This window comes from Condylostylus longicornis, unplaced genomic scaffold, assembly GCF_029603195.1.
Source record: "Condylostylus longicornis isolate FDR11 unplaced genomic scaffold, ASM2960319v2 ptg000045l, whole genome shotgun sequence".
In the NCBI taxonomy this organism is placed as follows: Eukaryota; Metazoa; Arthropoda; class Insecta; order Diptera; family Dolichopodidae; genus Condylostylus; species Condylostylus longicornis.
This window is the reverse complement of record NW_026578014.1, coordinates 734,534-751,957: the sequence shown is the minus strand read 5'-3', so window position 1 is coordinate 751,957 and position 17,424 is coordinate 734,534. Positions and strand designations below refer to the sequence as shown.

Below are 17,424 nucleotides of genomic sequence, written 5' to 3'. Positions count from 1 at the left end.
TAACATCCAATTTAAATAGAGTTCTAGAATTGACTACAATAAATCATTTGTGAAAATTTGAGCAACTTAGCTCAATTCTCAATTTAAGTTATCGGATAGAGAAAGCTAAATCAACTCAGAATTCGACGCTGATCAAAAACATACACTTGAGTCTATATATAAGACCATTATTTCTTAGCGTTACAAACGGTAAGACAAATTTAGTATACCCTTCGAACATACATTCGTACGGGTATAAACACCTTTTAACTTGTTTCATATTATCACATCTATAGCATGCATGTATAAATGAATGTAAATTATGATTTATAGAAATCCTTAATTATAAGTCTGCAAAATTTTTGTAAAAGTCAAAATTGGACTACCTTTAAAATTAAATCTGAAATTTATTTTTTAAATTAATTGAATTCAGTTGTTATTTCAAAATATACGTGCATATGTAAATATTTGTTATACATACCAAAACATACTTAACATTTAACAGTTCTATAGGACTTACAAGCATGAAATAAATATATAAAAATATATATATTTAAATATATTCACATACATACGTACATTTAATTAGTTTTGTAATTAATATTCAATTAATATTAACTAAATATTCACAAATTCCACAATATGAATTCAAACATACAATATTGTATCCATCCATTGTACTCGTATATGTATACAAATTATACATGAAATTTGTAGCCTTAAAATTTATTATAATTTTAAAAATGCCATTCACATACATTTACTATATGTATATGCATATAAAATCAAGTTACAAAGTAGTTTTACACTATTTTCACAAGCAACGCATATACGGTATGTATAGATATTCAGTATCTATATTATATATATATATAAAAAAAGTATATATATAATAAAGTATATAATATAATATAATGCATATAATGTATAATACAACATGCATTTACATGGTCTATTATATAGTAATATTTTGATTGCATATGTGTGTGCATATGTGTGTATACAATTCCAGAAATTTTCATCTTTATACAACTACTTTATAAATATAAAATTAACATTCAATCTAAAAATGAAAATCTTTACAATAAATTTTCTTTCCTTATTGTTACGAATATAGTACGCTTCTTTTTGCACTAACATAAATACCTAAATACACTTAACTTTTATTAGATAGTAAGTTATACTTATAATATACAAATATTTTAACCAGTTATTTTTAATCTAACGCTCACGCACTTAAATGTTTCTACATAATTTATGTAAAAATTATGTACAATTACAATTACATACATAATTGTTATTTATGATATTTTGAATATTTTTGCAATTTTATTCGCGCAAATTTGTTGAATTTTGACTAGAATATTATAGTGCGGTTTCTACAGTTCGAATTGAACAAGTTCGAATGCATGGTATGGAAAGTTCATAAAATACAAAATCAAGTAATATGTTGCATTCAAGACCTTTACTAGTTACTTCTACAAACTGTTCATTTGAAGCCTTTGTCTTTTTTCGGAAGGGAAGTTATAAGCAAAAAGCTTATTAGAAAAAATTTCATGGAAATTCGTTAAAATCCATGCATCTCGGAAACCATTGAGTTTTGACAACTAGTCCCAAACAAAAAATTTACCCATTTTTGATGCCCTCAACAATGATATATAATATTGTACTCTCTACTGAATCACCCTGTATATACATAGTTATATTATTTTGATAAGTAAATATTCTTTTATTATACGTAAATTATATACAAAGTCTATTTTACTATAATATGTTTATTCCTTTTAAATTTTATTTTCATGAAATTTTGATGGAACAAGATTAATATTTTTTTAAAGTTCTATAATTTATAGTTTTACCGCTTTTTATGAATGTATAAATGTGCGAATGAGCGTATACATATATTTTTTTTGTTATAAATTGCGTTGTAGAGAGTATATTGTATCTTTTGTTTTGATCTTCATTTTTCACATCTCATTTTTTCCTATATGGCTGCATCTAACCTCTACTCTAGGTCTTTAAATAAATAAATTTAAGTAGAAAACAAAAATAAAAGAGAAGAATACCAAACCTTGATATAAACACTGTGTTAAGAAAAGCAAAACAACAAAAAAAATAAAGTATTATTATTATGAAAACATTTTTTTTTATAGTAGATGACCTTAAGATGAATTTTAATGTAAAATTCAGATAAACACAAGAAAATCACCATCGATTGTGAATACTAAACTAATATATATGTACATACTTATACATAATATAGCTATATATGTATATATTCAATATATTTTTTTTGACTTTTACATATGTATTTATTATGTATGTACATCTGTAATATCGTGCTTACAATTGAATCTATCGATAACATTAACGATGCAGTAATTTTTGATCTGCACCCGCTATTTTATTTTCTTTTATAATTTTTCATTTCAGACATTGCAGTTTTGACTGATATTTTTCTGTAAATTTAATATATAGACACATACATTCGTAATTTGTGAACACATATTGTGTAAAAAATTGCTTTTAAATATATTGTTGTCATATATGCTTTTCTTATACATATGTACACACATAACTACATTATATTATTATTATTATTATATTATAAGAAAGATAATATGTATAAAATGAATAAAATATTCTCTTCTTAAAAGTGAAGTATGAAGTGATAAAAAACAAAAATCTGGTATGTTAGGTTCAACTTTTTTTTGAAATGAACATTTCATACTTATATGCAGGAGGCCAGTAACTTTTTTTATATGTACATTGTCTTAATTTTTAAATATAAGTGACTATTTGTACTGTAGTGTTTAACGACCAAGTCTACATTAATCTTATTTTTTTTTGCACTGATTACGATGCTACTTTTTTATATATTTAGTTACTTGATTTTTTATAAGGTTGTTTAAAATATTAAATTGCAAAAACATTAAAAATAGTTTTTAATTTCATTCTAAAAAAGTTCTAAAAATGAGCTACATTTCAGGTTTCATCATTTACGATCAGACTATTAAAACAGGCAGAGACGTTTATACAAAGGATGATAACATTGCTTAGAAATAAAATTAATTACGTATAGCTATGGGATTTTAACAAATATAAAGTGGAATTTGAGGAATAGTTTTAAATGTTCAAATTGTCAATGCACATACAAGTAAACTTTAGCAAATTATAATAATATTATTTCACAGTTTATTTATTTTTAAAATATTAATTTAAAAATTTAAAATTTTAAATAGAAAATAATTTCTTTTTTGAATATAAAGAATAAACAATATTTTATACACATATAAACTTAAAAATTTTCGAATACTTCAGCGAATACATAATATATCAACCAGTGGAATAATTTTTTTAAATAATACATAGCTAATTAAATTGTTTAATGCAACGATATAGTCTTATATATTATACACTTATATGACATTTATCATTACTTTATAAAAAAAAAAACCCTACATATGTTGGTAAAAAAATGTGTTTTTTTTACTTGTATGAACATATGTTCGAAGGGTATACTAAATTTGCCTAACGATTTGTAACGTTGAGAAATAATGGTGTGAGATATAGGCGCAACTATATGTTTTTGATCATCATCGAATTCTGAGTCGATCTAGCCTGGTCTGTTCGTCCCAAAGATAACTCAAAAACTAATTGAGGCTAGTTCACCAAATTTTCACAAATGATTTATTATAGTAAATGCCAGAATCCTATTTAAATTTGATATGATCGAGGTACTGGTTCGCATAGCTGCCATACAACTTCCAAATTTATTTGTCTATATCCCAGAAACTATAAAAGTTGTGTTATTCAAATTTCACACAAACGAAAACATTAGTAGGGCCAATGTGTTTGATAAAAATCGTTGAAATTTCTGGTAGGTGTCATACAACTGACAAAGCTATTTGTCTATATCTCAGAAACTATAAAAGCTGTTGTATTAAAATTTCACACAAGCGAGTATATTAGTAGGGCCAAAGTGTTTTATAAAAGTCATTGAAATTGCTTGGCTCCTTCTGGTAGCTGGCATACAACTTGAAAAGTTTTTTAGCCATATCTTAGAAAATATTGAAAGCACAGTACTGAGCTCTGCCAAAGGTCAGTTATGGCATATTTACTAACGTATAGGATAACAAATACGTACGGGTAACACCGAGTTGACCAGGTCAACTCTATTTTTTCTCGTTTTGATTTAGTTGATGTTGTGTTTTTTTTTAAATATCCCAAAATTCTTCCCACGAAAAAGTAAAATTGCGACATCATCAGTGCTATATCATATTTGAAAAAATAAATCGAAAAGTAAAATCAATTTTCACAAATTGTATTTTCTTTTCTGATTTCGTCTTACTCATTTTTGCTATCAAAGGCCATTATTAATATTGCTACATTGCCTCTTTAGCCTTAAATAATTTTTGCCACTCTTGCGCTCTTTTGCCTCTTTTATGTCATAAAAGAAGTGATTACTGTACTACTTGCATATTATTTTTTTTATTAACCATTCAAGTTGTTCTTTTAATGCTTTCACACTTTTTCAAAGAGAAAAGGATAAGCACAACGCAGTGATTTATCCACAAGAAAATCAAAAGATTGAAAGAAAAGCTTTAAGCATTACAAATATTTTTGTGTTTACCAGCAGAAATTATAAATTCTAGTACAGTCATAAGTTTTAATTTAATATTTATTTATATCATTTTTCTTTTGAAAGAAATAGAACATTTTTTTAAATCTTCGATAGGATGCCAAACACGTTAAAATGCTAAAATAGAGAAAAATTTTTATGCATATAAAATGATCTGAAATAAAGCAAAATTTTATATATATGTATACTCCAGAACAATAATTTGAAACGAAAGTAATTCATTGCTTATTATATAAAGATTCATATATTATGTAAATAAAACATGGTTTTTATTATGTATGCATATGTACGTATATGCAAATATGTATATATACTTTAATTTGTTTTAAAGACTAGGAAACATAAGAAGCCACTGATTTGTTTGATATTACAAATTATGTGTATAATAAGTTAGGAAGTTGTTCTTTATTATTTAGAAATTTTTCAAAATAAAATTTTTATGTGCTAATGAACACATGTTCAATTAATTCAAAAATTATCGTTAAACTTTTGATTTTCGTGAATTTTGTTGAAACCTATAATAAAAATGTTTCTGGTGAATTATTTTTCTATTTTAAAATTTATGTGAATTTGATTTATTTTATAAAATGCTCTTTACCATATATATCATATACGATAATGAGTTAATTAATCTAATTTTTTTTTAATTAATTATTATACAAATTTTATAACCGATACATTTAATATTGTTTAAGTTTTCCATATTATATAAATGACTTTTTAATTTAATGATTTATAAATATTTAGTTATAAAATAGCACCCAATTAAAGTAAGAATAATTTCAATTTATTAAAAGATTTTTCATTTTTTCATTAAGTTGTTTCAGTTGTTAAATCTAGAAAAATCTACATATACATTGTCTATATAAGGAAACCCCTTTTAAGTCTGCACGATTCATAACACTGATATGAAGTGAAATAAGATTCGGTCAAACAAATGATTTGTAAATTAGCACTTTTCCCTTTAACAATTAAAAAATTGTTTTTATAAACAATCTATTACACTATTTGAATTACTTTAATTCACATACCAAAATATTTCAAATGATTGCATACATTTAGGATGAGACAAAAAAAATTAAAGAAGCGTTATCATATTGGTCGAACTCCAGGGTTAATTGCTAGATTTATGATAGATAAAGTTTTTGATGGTATGGCATTTACGTAACTTTCAGTCACGACGGGCGGACAAATTAAAACTAATAAGCAGTTTTTCCCAAAATTTTTTTGAAAAAGTTTTTTGGAAAAGTATATCTTATAGCACAAATTTTTTTTTTATATAACTTAGATTCTGTGAAAAGTACAGATAGTTTATGATGGTCGACATCCACGTGCTATCTAGCTTCATTTCAGTTATAACATTATAAATGTTCACAATATTAATTATTTCGTTTTACTACAGCTTCTTCTCCTTAAAATATATCAAGTAAAAATACATATACATACACATAAAGTTTTCGAACTTGAACTAAATAAAATTTGTTCTACATAATTAATAAAATTTTTAAATATTTTCATACGTTGCTTTTACAAATAATATATAGAATTTATTACAAAACTGATATACAACATGAACTTTATTATAATTCTATATTTTAAAGTCATATACACATAATTGAGAGCATTTTTTTTTCTTAATATTTAAAGTTAAATATAAAATTTTCTACCATGTACTCGTATTTTATTAACCAATGATTGTTATAGAATTTATTATAAATAACGTTTGAGGAGTTGTGTATAACAGCTTGTTATATATACAATGCGGATATTAAATGATTTCGATTATACTTTCAATTCTAATTTCTAATTTAATTAATCTTTGGTTTTTCCATTTAATTTAAAATTTATACAATTTTTATTAGACTTGCTTGTTCTGTACAATAAACCTAACCCAATTATAAATTTGAACATAATTGTATAGAAAATTTTTCGCAAAATCTTAAAAAAAGTATGTAAATACATATGCATATATACAAGAGATCATTTACATGCATAAAAAATTAATTAAACAACCTTGTCAGACAAAAACATGTTATTTTTTTTTGTATTCGCTTTTTTCCTGTTATTTTTCATATAAGTGCAATACGTATGTATGTATAGATAAAAATCTGAAATTTCAAATATCATTTTTATTGTCCATTATGAATCCACGAAAAAATAACAATGAGACATAACATACAATAAAACATTCATAATCTCGATCGAAATAATTCAAACGCATTTTACTATTTATTACAATAAAAATGAAAAATGATACAAAAAAATAGCAAATCCACACCCTCATATCATAAAAAAATTTATTGTTATTTTTTTAATCATATAACAGAGGTCTAATATTACTTATGTCTATATAATGTTAAGGAGCAATCTAAAATTAATTATCAGAAGGTTAAATAATGTTTAATTGATGTAGTTGCTTCAGACGCAGAAATCTAATATAAAATCCAAGGAACAAAATACAACGTGTATTGCTTTCATGGAAGCTTACATCTTTAAAATGATTTTCCTCTAAAAAGCAGTTTTCAACTTAAAATATATATAAGCTGGTACAACAAGTTTTTGTGAAAGTTTTTCAACTTATCGTAATGTTTTTTCCCTATTACTTTAATATTCAGAGTATGAAATTAATTTTTTCATTATTTAACATTATATGTGCTCCGTATCTGTGTAATACATATAAAATTTTCAGTTTATAAGAAAGCATATTCAGCGAATATATTTTATAACGTTCATTATCACAAATGATTGCCCATAAAAATAATTTTTTTTTTAATTTAACATTTAATTTCCTTAAGTTTGTAAAAACCTTCAACTGATTTAATCCTTTCACTTTCGTAATAGCTCCAATTCATTTCGCAATATACTACAATTTTTTTTTACTCTTACAACATTAATTTTAAAAAAAATTAAATGATATATACATATGTATGTATGCATGTACGAGTATAATAAAAATATAATACTTTTTTTTGTTCCCATCTATAAATTTATGCCTATGGCATAGATTTATAATTTATCTGTGCATTATGTATATGTTTGTGTATATAGCCTATAAATCTTTGCAATATTAGAAAATATCAATATTGTTCTCTTTTCACTTTGAATTTAGTGAATTTCAATTAAAATTAATATTTTAGTTTAACCCACAATTGGAAGAAAATAAAAGCTTATAAATAACAATTTAAAAAAACAAACTACATGCTACAAGACCATTTTTTTTCTTAAATTATTCTCATAAATTTATTAAATATAAATTAAAAATTAATTAATAAAATATGCACTTTATGTGTCAAATATGTTACACCAGAAATTTTCTAATTCTTTATAATTTACAGTGAACACCAATTTTGCTGAGTACGTGTTTTATTGTGAAGTAACAAGAAACAGAATTCTATTTGATTACATCGTTAATATTTAATAAAAAATGTGTACCTGCCTTTTATATTTGTGTTATAAATTTTTTAGTTAACTGTAAAATATTTTTATCATCAGATAATTAATGTATGAGTAAAATATTTTCGTATATTTTCCCTAAATATAATCAATGCATTGAACCTACATACTTGTTGAATAACGAATATGACTATAAATTCATTTAAATCATAATCAACTAAAATTTTACAAAACAAAGAACAGTAAATATTAGGTACATCATTAGAAATTATCTGTTATTTACAATATTAAACTAGTTCCAATCTAAAGGTTTTGACTTCGAAATATGAAATTTGTTATACATATATTAATTGGCTGGATTTAATTTTTAGCAATTTTTCAAAGATTTCAAAGTAGCATTTTTGGAACAAAATAATATTATGTTATAGAGAAAACTATTGGCAAAAACTGCAGAACTTTGAACTAATATTTATTATCCTATAATGGACAGGTACTGTAAACAACAATTTTATTTTAAAAATACTTTAAACGTTTCTTCTTTCGAAAGAGTGTGATTTTTATTCATATCTAGGAATGAATACATAAAACGTGTACTATCTTACTTATAACCGCTGTCAAAAAAAAATAACATTCTATTATTAATCAACGTGTAAGTACATGAAAAAAAATATTTTAATATATGTAAGTTTTTTTTAAATATTTTATAACTATGCACATTCTATCGTGGACCCAACCCATTATGTAATATGTATATAAGATATTATAAATATATATATAGATATTTATCGATATTTATACAGACATTTATATATATACATAAGTATAACATTCGTCCATTAAAGTTATTCGGATTAAGTATTTGGAAAAATTAAGACCACTTATTTTAAATATATACTTATGTTTTATATATTCTATTTCATGTCGATTTTCATAATATACGTATGTATGATCATACATCATATGTATGGTACATATTTACACTTTTATTCCTAAATTTTACTTACAATATAATGTTCCAGATTTGTATATACATAAAGGTACATAAAAATATACATAAAATGTAAATATCCACGTTTATATGCAACATTAAACATGCAAATCTAGACTATATAGTTAATAATAAATTACATTTTTTTTATTACAAAAAGTTGTAAATTATACATTTCACATTTATGTTTGAATATAACGATATAATTATTATAGTAACACAGTAATCATTTCAAATAATTAACCTATACAAGTATGTGTATTGTAGTATGTCGATTTTAAAACTTAAAAATTTAAATTAAAAATCTAATTTGAATTACTAGTGTAATATTAACCATAATTTATTGCTATCAGCAAAGATTTTGAAAATTTTTAAACAAAGAGTTAAACAAATTCTTTAAAAATAAAGTTTTCTGTACCGCAAAGGGCATTAATGTAGATATGTTTGTTTTTGATCAATTTAATATTTAGACAGACATTTAAAGCGTTTCGTTTAAGAAGATGTAAACGTGTAACTTAACCCTGATTGTATGAAATGCTCAACTACATAAACCTATTTGTTATTTAGAAATTTAGCATATTTATTCCAGTAGATAATATTATCATATCTTTATGTATAAATAAAAAACATCAATTCTTCAATAAGTAATAAGTGTAAATTTAAAGGTTATGTTTTCGAGTGTTATATTTCTGTAAAAGAAACGCACCAATAAAAAAATCGATATAAGCCAAATTTTTTCAAATCAAAAATAATAAAGGCGGGTCAAACCAATGGTTTGTATTGGAGCAGTTTTCCCTTCGACAAGTAAAAATATTGCTTTTAAAAACAATCTATGGATATCTACTACACTATTAAAATTATTTTCATTCATATACAGAGCTATTTCTACGATTGCATATATTTAGGATGAACGATTTATGCACTTTTTGAAATAAAGCCAAAATAAAGTTAAAAAATGGCATTTTTAGGGATTTCGGGGGGTATAAGCTGTAGAGGCGGGAGATGGGTAAAAATTTTCTTCTACGGAAATAAGTTTCTAGTAAAGATCTATGTACATATAAAACTTTAGCCTTCTATCTTCAAGGATGTGCAAGTTTTGTAAACATGTTTACCGTAGGACGAACGGACGGACAGAGTAAAACTAATAATCACTTTTTTTCTAAATTTTTTTTGGAAAAGTTCTAAAAATTAAGTTCTACTTGGAAATTGCAAAAAACTTTTATTTAAACTTTTATAAAATTAATATATGTATAACTGTTTCACGAAGTGGCTGGATGAACAGGTACTGTTATTTGATTTTTTTTTTTTAATTTCCATTAAATGCAAACCATTCACATTAATTTCGAAAGAATTCCTACTTGAAATATTTTCAAATTCATAAAGCAGTATACAATTATTTTTACAACTTTAAAAAGCTGCTATTGTAACTCTACAAAAAGAAATTCTTGTCGCATAAAATTTTAAAAAGTCAATTTTGTTTTTTTCACAGTAACGGTAATATTTAAACAGAGGATATTGTTAGACACTTCTTATAATATTCACTTTTATATTATAGCTATATACCTTTTTTATACTCTTTGACTTATATTTTAAATTACCATATAAACTTTAAAAGGTCATATATGTATGTATAAGAAAAAATTCTTAATTACCTGTAATTAACAGTTTTTATGCTCGATAATATTTTTTTTTATACTTAAAATTCGGGTACATTTCAAAGCTTTTTACATGTAATTAATATTTCTTTTTGTATTAAAACAAAAATATAAAACTGCGAGACTATTAATTATTTCTAATCGAATTTGAATTAAAGTCGCCGGTGATCTGTTATTATTGAATATCAGGAAATAATAACAATCTGAATTTACTTAAGTTTTTTTTATAATTTTTTTATATTTTTGAAACGCATTCCATAATTTTATTCAATTTTGTTTGGTATCTTTTAGCCTTGTCATAATTTTATAGTGTAAAATATTGCTTAGGTATTTTTTATTACTAGATACCCGATACCCAAATTAATTTCTTAATGTAGAATTTCCTTGATAATTTAAAATTGTAAAATATTAAATAAATTATTTTTTCATTCTTAAGATTGATTTTTGTTTTTGTTTTTAAGTAAAGAATTGTTGTTATAGACAAAATTTATTGTTGAAAATGAAAAAATTTTGATTCATTATTGTGGTAGTTAGAAAAATTATACAAAAGACACTTAACCAGTCAATTCCTTTTCATTTTTGTTTTTTTTTTCTTTCGAATTATTAATTAACGGTAACAAAAAGAGTTCAATAAAAGTCCTTCAACTTAATTAAGTCGATTTGCTTTTATTCGAGAAGGTGTTCACTATATTATGTTAAATTTATATTTGAGAATAATTTCTGGTTCGTTTTCAGAAAAAAATGATGTAATTTTTTTAACAGTATATTAAAAAGATTCGGTATATCTAAGAATCAATTAAAGGTTAGCATTTTATTGTTCTAATGTAGTTATATGTATATTAAAAAATTACCCTATAATTTTATATATATATATAAATATTTTCCAGAAAAACAAAGTATAATATATTAAAGTATTATTTTTTAAAAATCGAATGTCAATTCCTTAATTTTGTGACAATCAGTTCAACCTGTTAAAACTAGTTTTAATCAATGTCAAGATAACATTTTCGTAATATGAAAATTTTTCGGCAGTAAATTATTTATAAGACAAGTAAATTACCAAAAATAAACATTATTAGAATAAGAAAATAATTTTTGTATTCAACTTATGTGTGCCCTGTACTTAACACTTTTCCATCATAATCAAAACTGTTATGAACTCTGTTAGTCATTATATTACATATGCCTGCATATATAAATTCAGTAAAAAACTTTAAGTAAATTTTAATTTTATTTTTAATTGTGAATTTTTTTTTAATTTATTTTTAAGATTTCGTATTCTGAAAATTCTTTATGAATTTTAAAATTAAGATAATTTTAAATCTGTTTATTATTTTCCTATTACCTACTTTCATTTTTTGCCAATACTTTTTCGGAATATGTATATTTATGATCTGCATTGATTTCCTCTTTGTTCCTTTGAACAACGTATTTCTATTTAATAAAGACAAGTAATATATTGACCAGTAAGTACATATGCATTCAACATTGGACTTATACACGTTAATTGCAGTTTAGTTTATCAAAAATAAAAATCTATTGTATCAAAAATTTTTTAAGAATTTTAAGATTTTTAACGTTACAAATTTTCGTCAAGAAGATTTATTCACTATTTGTCTGCTTCATTAAGTAGAAAATTAAGTTTTGCTTTTCTTTTCTTCATTTTTTAAAATTCTTTAATTCTTTAAAATTTGCATAATATTAAATTTTGCTTGAAATCATCATTCAAAGTTGCTTGAGTTCATCAGGACGGTGGGTCGCGAGCGTGTGTTGTAGGGCATGTCACGCACTCGGATCGGGGCGCACAATAGATCCTTATACGTGGTCGCGGCGCACTGTTGCCCCCGTTATACAAATCTACAATCTACAATAATATCAAATTATTTAAAAAAAATCGTATTCTAAAAAACAAGTGTTCACTTAAATCTTTTATTTTAAATTTTCGTATCAGTTAAAATTTCCTTTCATATGAACGTAAAATAAAATTTATGAAAACCAAAAAAAAAACACTTACACCCACAACGTTAATCTGATGTAGTCGTTCATTGTCTACTTTAAAAAATTACATGGTACACTAAAAATTTAAATCGCCATTTACAATTCAAAATGTTTTTTTAGCATTTCTTTTATTCAAATTACTTACATTCAAATTTCGTCCATTACACGTTTATACAAGTATAAATGGTGCAATAATCATAGTTTTCAATATTTTATCATTTTCAGTTAACGGTAATGTAAAGCAACCTCAAATATTTTTCTATTTTTTTCATTTTTTATACACCCACAAGTTATAATTTTTTTTAAAATAGAAAAGAATGTTAACACGTCATTGCACAGTCGCTTTGATATTTTTTTTAAATTTAGAAGATATTTTTTTATATTTTACTAGAAAAAATTACCAAAAAAATGTTAAAGAAACAACTAAAAACATTTCAGTCGGTGTAAATGTAAACCTATGAATAATACCCCTGCACCTTGACAAACATAGTTTAAAAATTTTTCAAATATCTAGAATTGGCTTTTATTGTTGTATACCAATTACTCAAATCAGTCAAAACACTCTATAGAAAGTTCACGAGCAATTCTGACGAATAAACACAACCGCCAAAATTTCCTGAATCTAACTTTGTTATTTTTTCGAATATTTTAAATTTACTTTTGGAGTTGTGTGGCAGTTACCCAAACCTTTCAAGCCATTCCATCAAAACTTCACGGATATATGTGACATAACTTTATTTTTTGTTCAACTATTTAATATTAGCTTTAAAAGGTGTGTGGCAGCTTACCAGTGTAGCAAATTCAAAAATTTTTAGAATATATGTTAAATGTAATTGGGTACACCCTTACAAAATTTGATATATATATCTCTATTAGTTTTTGAAATATTTAAAATAACCTCTTTGAGTTGTACGGCAGCTACACGAACTCGTTCTCTAAATTTATTTAATTATAATGGCATCGTCATTGGCAGAAAAAAAACAACTTGTGAAAGTTTGGTGTCGATTACATTACTCGTTTTTAAATTATCGTGCGAACGAACGGACCAAGGAACAAATCCAAATCAACAAAAAATTTTACGCCCAACAAAAATATATATGCATGTATATACCGAAGATACGAATTTATGTAAGATTTTAACAATTTTAAATTTTTATATAAGAAATCTATTACGAATAAGCTTCAAATAGGGCTGGCACTTGTTTCATAAATATTTGATAATTACTTAAAAAAATTCTTGTACACACAGCTATTTAGTTATACATTCAAGTTACTTCCGTAATTTGTAAAATTAAAGTTATATATGTATGTATACATGCATATAAATCAAAATAGAATAATACTAAAACAATCGCGTACCAGCACAACAGCTGTAAAGCACTAGCAAATATCTCAATTTATACATAGAACTAGTTGGCGGCAGCGGATGGATTAACATTTTTATATGAATTAAAAAATTTGAATTCTCCCATTCCATTTTCAAAATACTCCGAGTTAACTCCATTTACGACCAACTCATCCTAGTATGTCCTATTTGTAGCCTTACGTCCTATAGCATTTTTGACGATTGTCATGAATTTCTTATATTGATTACTATAAATTTTGCTTTAGTGGAAACTTAACTACAATGCATAGATTGCTTATGAAAAATTCATAATTAATCTATGTGTTATTATTTTTATCTATGCAAAATATACTTATGAAAATTCAATTTTGATACAAGTAATCTATATATCAAGTTATAGCATGTAATCTATATGTACATGTTAATTACATACTGTATTTATTTCTATTAAAAGTGCGTCAACTCCATTTATTATTAATAACATTTTTGACTTTAACTACCAAATATTGAATTTTTATTTGTGTTGACATAAAATATATTTCAGAAGAATAAGAATACTCACACCTATATACCATTTATTTGCATTTATATTAATTTCATTTATTTGCAAAATATTAAAAGAAAATGGAAGTATTTCATTGCGTAAAATTATATTTTAAATTAAACATAGCATTTCCATAACTTTTAATAAGTTATTTGAAAGACTTTACTGTTTTGAAAAGACTTTATAAAACTATATACATATATGAAATTTTTAGTTAAACCTTCAGATTTCTCCAAATTTCAGAAAATTTTAAATAGAGTTTAATAAAATTTTGATAGAAATAAAATATACAAGATACTTATCTTGTATATTTTTCTTTTTTTTGCCAGTGTATACCACAATTGTGTATTATTTTTTATATTAAAAACCCTAGGGGCACTTATTCATTACCATAGATAATATAGAAAAAGAAAACCAATTTATGCTGTTATAAAGCAAAAAAAAAATTAGCAATTCCTAAAACGTGATTCATTTTACAAAAAAATTTATGTTTAACCCAAATTTATCGTTATTTTATTTAATGATTAAAATTAAAAATACCAATAACCAAAACTTAACAATGATAAAATTGAATAACTATTATATTAATTTTGAAATTATATTAAAAAATAACAACAATTTGATATTAAAAAATGATTTACTTGGGATAAAGTTTTTGTTAAAAAATATCGAAAACTTTTCAGCACTTATACAATATAACATATTTGTATCGCATACCATATAAAAATTGTCAACTTCTACTAAGATTTTTAACTCTACATCTAAATAATTTTATTAGAAGAAATAAAAACAAAGTCACATACAAATACTAGCCTGTTCCAACTTTTCATGTAGAGGGCTAGAAATAGCAACCGCGCTATTCGATTGTCACTTTTATCGTTGACATACTCAAATACACTGCAATTTTTAATGTATGTGATAATGACTATAAGATAGTTTCTTAATTTAACAATAATGCTCCAATATTTTTAAAAGAATTATCAAAACTTAGCACAATATATCAAATTTTAACATTATATTATTAATAAATTATAAACTTTAAATTAGGCAATGAATTAAATTCTTAAATTTTTAAATTTTAAATAAGTGTAAACATATTTTAATTATAAGCACAAATTAATTTTTCTTAACTATTTTTTAAATCTATTAAAATTTAGCCATTAATTTAGTCTAATGGCAGCAATATGACTGATTATAAATAATCATGGAAAAAAAATTTTTGTATTGTTAATCAATTTTGATTTGTTTTTATGTTGATCACCTTGAGCAATTATTGCACCTACTAGAATCAAAGAAAAGAAATAGTAAACTGGTCAGTCATAAGGGTATTTCAAAAGCTATTAGACATATACAAGTATTTAATTAATTTAAAATGTTTTCTTTTAAATATTCATACGATTTTCTATTTATAAAGTTTTTAAATGGAATTCTAAATATTAAAAAAAATATTCTAAAATATTAGCTTCAACATCTACTTACAGTTAGCTACAAAGCATTATAACATAAAAGTTAAAAAAAATGCTTTTAAAACAACTTTTATGCAACAAATTCAAACAAACAAAATCATATTAAGTGAATTGCGAATGTATGCATATTTTAACATATGAAATTAATAGAACTACATTTTTTTATTTGAAATGTAGACATTTTATTTCAGCTTAGAATCATTTTTTTAACTTGTATATATATTCATTAAATCGCTATAGTTAACAAGAATTTGTAAATATATTTTTTTATTTTGAACTTTTATGAATATGTCAAAAGTAAATTAATTTGGAAATCTACTCTTATAAGTTTTTCACTTATCCATTTAAATTTTAATATCAAGTGACAAGTTTTTAACATTTTACTTAATAATTTTTTTAACTATATAACAATTATTTTCTAATATGTATTTAAAATATGCGCGACCTTGAAAGGAATTTTAGTCTGCAAACGATTACGAATCTAATTAAAAAAATTCAATTAAATTTGAACTTACTAACTCTATTTATATAAGTAAGCTCAAATTTTTTACAGAATACCGGAAAAACTGCAAAAAATTCAAGCTTAACACTAAAAACATTGTAAGTATGTGTGAAGAAACTCTGCAATATGCAGAATGTTTATATATAAAACAACATTACGATATAACCGTGTCAAATTATCAATTAAAAAAATATTGATTTTAATTCTAATCACTTGCTCAAGACATGGTAAACAATCAAGTAAACATAAAAAAAATTTACTTTACTTTTACTAAAATTGCCAAATTTTCAGATTCAGTCGCTATTCTAAAAAATAGTAGCTCTAAGTGCCAATTGATTTTAGATGAATTTCGATTATTTACAAAACCAAAAAAAAAACAAATTTTTTTTTCAATCCAATGATCAAAAACTGCAACAAAATAATTTCAATTTTATTTCTCAATTTTACATTTTTTTCTTTATACTTTTTTTCTTTATACTTTATTCATACATATATACAAATGTATGAATATAAACTTTAAAATTTAACTTTCCCCATTTTACAAACAATTTGCAAATTATTACGTATACAACTAGTTAGTTCAAAGTTTTTTAATATTTTTTTTCATTAATTTTTAAGATTCCAGCATGAAAATGATTTCTTACAAAAATATAATTAAAATTATTGTTATTATAAAAAATAGATTCCATGATTTTGTACTTGTACTCGTATTATGTATATATGTGGGTATGTGCATACATATAAAAAATTTTAAAATGAACAAATCAAGTAATTTAATAAATAAATGTAAGAGAACTTGAAGCTAATCGAATTTTTTCCGAAATAAAAAAATAAAAATTACCCCGTAATACCATAATACCATAAACCGTAAATTTTTTTACCTAATCACACAATATTCGTCCGTCGTAGTTC

At 23.7% G+C, this 17,424-nt stretch overlaps 1 protein-coding gene across 4 annotated transcripts in view; it reads right to left on the bottom strand.

Annotated features, from left to right (window-relative positions):
• Positions 1-17,424, bottom strand: part of LOC129610624 (chitin synthase chs-2) — a 64,472-nt gene that overhangs the window by 20,925 nt on the left and 26,123 nt on the right. Inside the window, exon 1 of one of the 4 annotated variants that reach the window (XM_055523249.1) lies at positions 15,348-15,507. The exons of the other annotated variants lie outside the window; for them this stretch is intronic. The gene's annotated coding sequence lies outside the window, so the exon portion shown is untranslated. Of the gene's footprint in view, positions 1-15,347; positions 15,508-17,424 lie in introns of those variants that run through there. 4 annotated transcript variants of the gene reach the window in all.